General features: G+C 40.7%; 1 pseudogene; it reads left to right on the plus strand.

Annotated features, from left to right (window-relative positions):
- The first annotated feature begins 896 nt into the window (after positions 1-896).
- LOC132174337 (UDP-glycosyltransferase 74G1-like) lies at positions 897-3487 on the plus strand (annotated as a pseudogene).
- Positions 3488-8111: the final 4624 nt, after the last annotated feature.

Genomic DNA, 8111 nt, shown 5'->3' on the forward strand with positions numbered 1-8111 from the left:
ATGATTCGAATTTAATATCTGTCATTGAAATCAAATTTTCAATCAAACCCATAACTTAATACTACATTGGTAAATCTTCCGATTAGGAGAGTTAATTCTCTACTTAATTGAGTTATAAATTCAAACAAAAAAAAAAAAAATTGAGTTATAAATTTGTCTAGTGTTTTTTCTATTAAGTTTTCCTTATATAGCTCTATTTTACTTAGAGAATTCTCAATGGATGAGTCATATTTTTATGTAAAATAACTTTTAAAAACTCACTTTTATCTAGTTTAGTTAAGCCATTTTTAAATGTCTCTACATCCGATTAGCTATATTTCTATCTATTCTATTAAAATATTATTAAAAGTAAGAAAAGTTTTGGGAAAAAGAGAATATACGAGAGAAAAAATAGGAAAAAGAGAATATGCAGAGAAAAAGTAAAAAAAAAAAAAATTGAGAAAAAGAGAAAACATATAAGAGAAACAATGAAAAATAAAATAGCTCTCTTGAAAAGTGTTGCTACATTTAACTTTTTTTTAGCTCTTCTAATCAAATATCTATTTTACATTTTCTTTTTACTAATTCAATATAAGAGGTTTTTTAAACATTTAAAGCGTCGTTTTAAATAAAAATAACATTTAACTCTTACATTGAGAATGCTATTAATTTAGTTCTTATCAATTTAATTATCCTAAAAAGTAGCTGACGAGCCATATTGCTCATGTCAGGATAAAGACTGAAATGCATATTTAAATTACTTATTGGACAAAACCCCGACAAAAACAGAATTCGTGTTCAATTTGTGCACTTGATGCTCATTTTTAATATTTTAATAATACTAATCTATTAATAGCACACAAATGGACCGATCGAGAGATATCACCCTATCTGAAATCAAATCTATGCAAGCAGAAATGGATAAGGAAAAGAATGCCTACAATTCCCATTGTTTGGTCTTACCCTGTCCAAGCCAAGGCCACATTTATCCTCTGCTCGAATTCTCCAAGCGTTTGGAGCACAAAGGAGTAAAAGTTACACTGGTTAGAGCGTTCCCAATTGATGAGTTAAATTTTTATGCAAAATAGCTTCTCAAAACGTACTTTATCTAGTTTAATTAATGAATTTTTAAATGTTTCATACATCTAATTAACTATATTTTTATCTATATCATATAAATATTATTAAAAGTGAGAAAAGTTTTGAAAAAAAATAGAACATGTGAGAAAAAATAGGAAAAGTTTTGAGAAAAAGAGAACATGTGAGAAAAAAAGTAGGAAAATATTTGAAAAAAAAAAAAAAAAAAAAAAAAAGGTTAGAGAAACAATAAAAAATAAATGGCTCTCTTGAAAAGTAATATTACATTTAGCTTCTTCTTTTTTAGCTCTTTCAATCAAATATCTATTTTACATTTTTTTTTTTTTTTTTGCTAATTCAATGTAGGGTTTCTTAAAACATTTGAAGACTCATTTTAAATAAGACTCCGTTTACTTCGACGTAAAATGGTTTTCTTCGTAAAATATTTTCAAGAAAGTTATTTTCCCTAAAAATATTTTCCGTCGAAAACATTTTACGGCGTTTACCTTGCACACGGAAAATAATTTTTTTTTTTAATATCTTTTTTTTATATATATTTTTTCCAATAAGGTTCCCGCCGGAACCTGCACAGGACTTGTTCGAGACCCCATAGGGACCTGCCCGGGACCCCATCGGAACTTAACCGGAACTTGTTCGAGACCTCGCCGGGACCCGCCCAAGACTTGACCGGGACTTTCTCGGCACCTGCCCGGGACTTGACCGGGATCCTGTTGGGACTTGACCGAGACCCGCCCAGGACACTCTCGGGACTTACCCGAGACCCCACCGGGACTTAACTGGAACCCGCCGGGACTTGACCAGGACCCGCCCAAGACTTGACTAGGACCTGCCCAGGACCCGCCCAGGACTTGACTAGGACCCGCCCAGGACTTGACCAGGACCTGCCTAGGACTTGCTCGGGACCTCACCAGGACCTGCCCAGGACTTGACCGGGACCCGCTCGAGACCCAACCGGGCAAGTCTCGGGCGGGTCTTGGGTAGGTCCCATCAAGTCCCGAGCGGGTCTCGATCAAGTCCAGAGCAAGTCCCAGGCAGGTGCCGGGCAAGTCCCGGGCAGGTCCCAGGCGGGTCCTGGTCAAGTCCCGGGCGAGTCCTAGTCAAGTCTCGGGCAGGTCCTGGGCGGGTCCCGATCAAGTCTCGGGCAAGTCCCGGTTATGTCCCGGGCGGGTCCCGATCAAGTCCCGGGCAGGTCCCGCCGAGGTCCCGGGCAAGTCCCGGTTAGGTCCCGGTCAAGTCTCGGCCAGGTCCCGGGCGGGTCCTGGGCAGGTCCCGAGTGGGTCCTAGTCAAGTCCCGAAAGGGTCCTAGTCAGGTCCCAGGCGGGTCTCGAGCAAGTCCCGGGCGGGTCCAGAGCAAGTCCCGGGCGGGTCCTGGGTAGGTCTCTGGTAGGTCCTAGGTGGGTCCCAAGCGGGTTCTGGGTAGGTCCCAATCAAGTCCTAGCGAGGTTCTGGGCAGGTCTTGGCAAGGTCCCTCAATTTAAGAATGAGATGCTCATAGTCGGAAAATTGTTTACGATTTTCAAAACCGTAAACCATTTTCCAAAAATTAAAGAAGAATTTTCGGTCAAAAGAAAAATATTTTCTGTTTACCACTATTTTACGTCGAAATAAACACCGTAAAATACGAAAATCATTTTCTGAAAATCATTTTACGTCGAAGTAAACAGAGCCTAAAAGTAACATTTGGCTCTTCCATTGAGAATGCTCTTACAACCCACTTCATCTCCAAGACCATACACAAAGAAGCCACCACCATTGATCTCGAAACCATCTCCGACGGCGGGAGAGCGCAAGCTGAGAGTGTCAAGGCCTACTTGGATAGCTTTCAGCGAGTCGGGTCGCAAACTCTGGCTGAGCTCCTTGAGAAACTCTCTTCCTAAGGCTGCCCTGTTGATTGTGTTGTTTATGATGCTGTCTTGCCTTGGGCTTTAGATGTTGCTAAGAAGTTTGGATTAGTTGGGGATGCGTTTTTCACTCAATCTTGTGCTGTTGGTAATGTATACTACCATGTCCACAAAGGAGTCCAGAAAGTCCCTCTTTTAGAGACTGAAATTTTGCTTCCTGGATCGCCACCACTCAGAGCTCCGGATATGCCATCCTTCATTTATCAATTCGGAATATCCTACCCAGCTTTCTTTGACACGCTTGTGGGTCAATTCTCCAATATTGACAAAGCTGATTGGGTCCTTTGCAACACGTTTTATGAGTTAGAGAAAGAGGTAATTAAGCACACTGTATATTAATTATATCCTCTTTTTCATGATCTTGTTTGAGTTGGATTTGCATAGGATTTATGCTTGCAACAATTGATTGTTGGTAAACTATTTTGTAGGTGGTGGATTGGATGGCGAAGATATGGCGATTGAGAACAATAGGACCAACTATACCATCTGTTAAGTATGACTTGAATTAAAAGTCATGGTGGGACCCAATGATTTGTCTCCTTCCTCAAGTAGGAGAGGTTTTGTGGTTCAACCGGTTTGCTCCTTTGCATGTGGGTTTTGGAGACCTTCTCCTATGTGTATTTGGACTCCTTGTTTGAATTATAGTAGAAGTCCTAGGCCAACATGTAAAAGGAGAGTTAAGCTTCTATATAAGGAACAAAGCACAAGGTGAATTTGTGTGTGCCAAAAACGTGAAGCACCAAAGGGAGGAGAAAAAAGAGAGAATTTGAGAGAAGGAGGTACAAGGGCAGCAAGGGTGTTTTCTTCTTGGTGGTTTTTGGAGGAGCCAAAAACAAGTGATTAGAAGAAAAAGGGTGCTGCAGAGTGAGAGAAGAAAATAGAGATCAGCCACCATCCGTTCCAGCAAAAGAAGAGTTTGTACATCTGTCTTTTGTATTCTATTTTGGGAATAATATTTCTTGTGTGATAGTGAGATTTGGGTGTATTGGGGCCTTGGGATCTGAGTGATTTTCTTTCTACTATTTTTGTACTCCATCTTTTGATAGTGGATTTTCTCTGGGTCGTCTCCGCCAGTGGATGTAGGCTTGTTAAGCCGAACCACTTAAATCTTTGTGTCGTGTGTGATTGCTTATCTTTGTTATTCTGCATTCTTCTTATTTTTCGCATCTCACGGGTCTTGGGAAATAGGATTAATTTCCTAACAACTGGTATCAGAGCTGTTGGTTCGAGTGGGAGCGATGGCAGGTGAAGAAGGAAAGATGGGAATCGAGAAATTCGACGGCAAAGATTTTGGGTTTTGGAAGGTACAGATTGAAGATATTCTTTATGGGAAGGATCTTCATCAACCTCTTTTGGAAGAACAACCCGACGACATGTATGATAGCGAGTGGGCTCTGCTTGATCGTAAAGCCCTAGCAGTTATCAGGTTATCATTGTCAAAATCAGTTGCACACAACTTTGTAAAGGAGAAGACCACAGCAGGTCTAATGAAGGCTTTGTCAAGCATGTATGAGAAGCCATCGGCTAACAACAAGGTGCATCTGATGAAAAAATTGTTCAACCTAAAGATGGCGGAAGGAGCTTCGGTGGCACATCATCTCAATGAGTTCAAGACCATCACAAATCAATTATCCTCGGTGGAAATTAATTTTGATGATGAGGTTTGTGCGTTGATCGTCTTAGCATCTTTGCCAAATAGCTGGGAAACAGTGAGGATGGCTGTGAGTAACTCTGTAGGAAAGAGTAAACTGAGCTATGAAGACGTCAGGGATTTGATTCTCAGGGAAGAGATTCGCAGAAGAGATGCGGGTGAAGCCTCTTGTTCTGGTGCTGCTTTAAACCTTGAGACTCGAGGCAGAGGACAAGTTAGAAACTCTGGTCAAGGCAGATCAAATTCCAGAAAAGGGAGAAGCAAATTCAGATTCGGCCAACAACCTGAGTGTTGGAACTGTGGCAAGACTGGCCACTACAAGAAGAATTGCAGGGAACTGTGGAAGGAGACTGAGAATGATTATGCAAACGTAGTGACAGAAGAAGTATATGATGCCCTACTTCTTTCTGTTGACAGTCCCCTTGATTCTTGGGTCTTAGACTTAGGAGTATCTTTTCATACGACAGCGATCCATGAAATTCTCGAGAACTATGTTGCTGGAGATTTCGGGAAGGTGTATTTGGCTGACGGAACAACGCTGGATGTTGTGGGCCTAGGCGATGTTCGCATTAAAGTTCACAGTGACTCGGTATGGAAGCTACAAAAGGTCAGGCATGTTCCGGAGCTGAAGAAGAATCTGATTTCAGTAGGACAGCTTGATGAAGAAGGGCATTCAATTCATTTTCACGGTGGAAAGTGGAAGGTCAGCAAGGGAGCCATGATTTTGGCTACTGGTCATAAAACAAATACTCTCTATATGACCACGAACAGCAAGGATACAGATGCTGTTGTAGATACGACTGCTGACTCAAAACTATGGCACCTAAGGCTTGGGCACATGAGCGGGAAAGAGATGAAGGTACTTATGTCAAAAGGGAAACTACCGGGGTTAAAGTCAGTTGAGTCTGATTTGTGTGAAGGCTGCATCATAGGGAAGCAGAAGAAGGTGAGTTTCGTGGAAGTTGGCAAAGCACCTAAGCTTGGAAAGCTGGAGCTGGTACACACGAATTTGTGGGGTCCAGCACCAGTGGCATCTCTTGGAGGCTCGCGGTATTACATCACATTTATTGATGACTCAAGTAGGAAGGTATGGGTTTATTTCTTGAAAAGTAAATCTGATGTATTTTAGACTTTTAAGAAATGGAAGGCCATGGTTGAAACTGAAACGGGCTTGAAGCTCAAGCGTTTGAGATCAAACAATGGAGGAGAATACGAAGACAGGGAGTTTAAACAGTTTTGTGCAGTGAATGGGATTAGAATGGAGAAAGCTATCCCGGGAACGCCGCAGCAGAATGGCGTGGCTGAGTGCATGAACAAGACTCTCAATGAGCGTGCCAAGAATATGAGATTGCATGCTGGGTTACCAAAGACTTTCTGGGCTGATGCAGTGATCACTGCTGCATACCTGATAAATAGGGGGTCTTCCGTTCCCCTGAGCCATAGACTACCGGAAGAAGTCTGGAGTGGAAAAGAGGTAAATCTTTCATATCTGAAAGTTTTTGGTTGTGCTTCGTATGTCCATGATGAGTCTGATTCTCAGAGTAAACTAGATGCTAAATCTAGAAAGTATTTCTTCATTGGATATGGAGATGAGGCCTTCGGTTATTGATTTTGGGATGATCAAAATCGGAAGATCATTAGAAGTCGGAATGTGACTTTTAATGAGTGTGCTATGTACAAGGATGGGTCAAGTGCAGAACCTGAAGTTACAGAGCAGGAACCGAAGAAGTCTGAGTTTGTTAACTTAGATGATCTTTCTGAAAGTACAGTGCAGAAAGATAAACAATTTGTGGAGGTGGAGCTTGATGAACAGTGTTCACTCATGGATGAATGTGATGACAGAGAATCTTCAAGAGACTTACAGCACCAGGAAGAGTCTTATTCTTTAGCAAGAGGCCAAGAGAAACGTGATCGAAAAGCAACAAAGAGGTATGGCTTTGAGGATATGGTTTCTTTTCTTCTGACAGCTAGTAGTGGAGATTCATCGTCTGTTTAGAATGGTACGCTGAAAGAGGTAGAGTCACTATGGAGTGGTAAAGCTTGGGAATCGGCAGAATTACCCAAGGGAAAAAAGGCTAAAGGGTGCAGATGGGTCTACAGAAAGAAAGAGTCATCGAAGAAAGCTGTATGGTCGACGGGGCTGATAGCGAGGCATGGTGTAATGTCTAAACCAAGTCCTATGCTCAAGTTCAAGAGGCGCTTGGACTTGAAGGACACTTGTGGAGTGTGATTGCCCTTGGGGCTGAGGCGGAGACATCTGGAGGAGACACGTTTTGATAGACTTGATGGGATTCAAGTCAAGGTGGAGATTGTTAAGTATGACTTGAATTAAAAGTCATGGTGGGACCCAATGATTTGTCTCCTTCCTTAAGTAAGAGAGGTTTTTTGGTTCAACCGGTTTGCTCATTTGCATGTGGGTTTTGGAGACCTTCTCCTATGTGTATTTGGACTCCTTGTTTGACTTATAGTAGAAGTCCTAGACCAACATATAAAAGGAGAGTTAAGCTTCTATATAAGGAACAAAGCACAAGGTGAATTTGTGTGTGCCAAAAACGTGAAGCACCAAAGGGAGGAGAAAAAAGAGAGAATTTGAGAGGAGGTACAAGGGCAGCAAGGGTGTTTTCTTCTTGGTGGTTTTTGGAGGAGCCAAAAACAAGTGATTAGAAGAAAAATGGTGCTGCAGAGTGAGAAAAGAAAATAGAGATCAGCCACCATCCGTTCTAGCAAAAGAAGAGTTTGTACATCTGTCTTTTGTATTCTATTTTGAAAGCTTCGATTGATGAGAAAGGAATAGTCAGGCGAGAAGCAGCGGAACATTGCATCAAGGAAATAATGGAGGGAGAGAGAGGAAAAGAGATAAAGAAAAATGTCTTAAAATGGAGGAAATTGGCGAAAGAGACTATTGACGAGGGTGGAAGTTCTGATAAAAATATTGAAGAATTTGTAGCTAAATTGGTTAACTCTTAAGTTCATTTCCTAAGTTGCAGCTATTTCTTGGTCCAGTCTGACTGATTATGTAATAATTTTGGCTTATGACAAATGCCTTTTATGTAATAACTGCTCAATGGTTCAAATCCTATCTTTAGTTGCTTCTTGTTCAATTATTCCATCTGAAACATTCATATTTGCTCTATCAACTTTCATATGATATGATGTATTACTATACAGACGTAGTCTTCAAGAAAATCGCTTAAACTTTCGACAAGTGATGGTCTAAAATTCTAAAAAAGTGTTTCTTTAATGTCCAAATCAATGAAGAAACTGAATAAATTCAAATCAAATCACATCGAGGAATTTAGAACAAATAACAAATTTAATCCGTTTAAGATTCTTGTCTTTCTCAAGATGGAAGAGTAAAGCAAACTGATCTTATATTGAGAGATTGAGTTAGAGCGTTTAAAAAGTATTTTTAGTATCTGAAAAGCTGTGCCAAACAAAAAAAATAGCATGTTTAGTAAAAAATTCAAATTTTTTTTTTTTTT

This window comes from Corylus avellana, chromosome ca1 (assembly GCF_901000735.1).
Source record: "Corylus avellana chromosome ca1, CavTom2PMs-1.0".
Classification (NCBI taxonomy): Eukaryota; Viridiplantae; Streptophyta; class Magnoliopsida; order Fagales; family Betulaceae; genus Corylus; species Corylus avellana.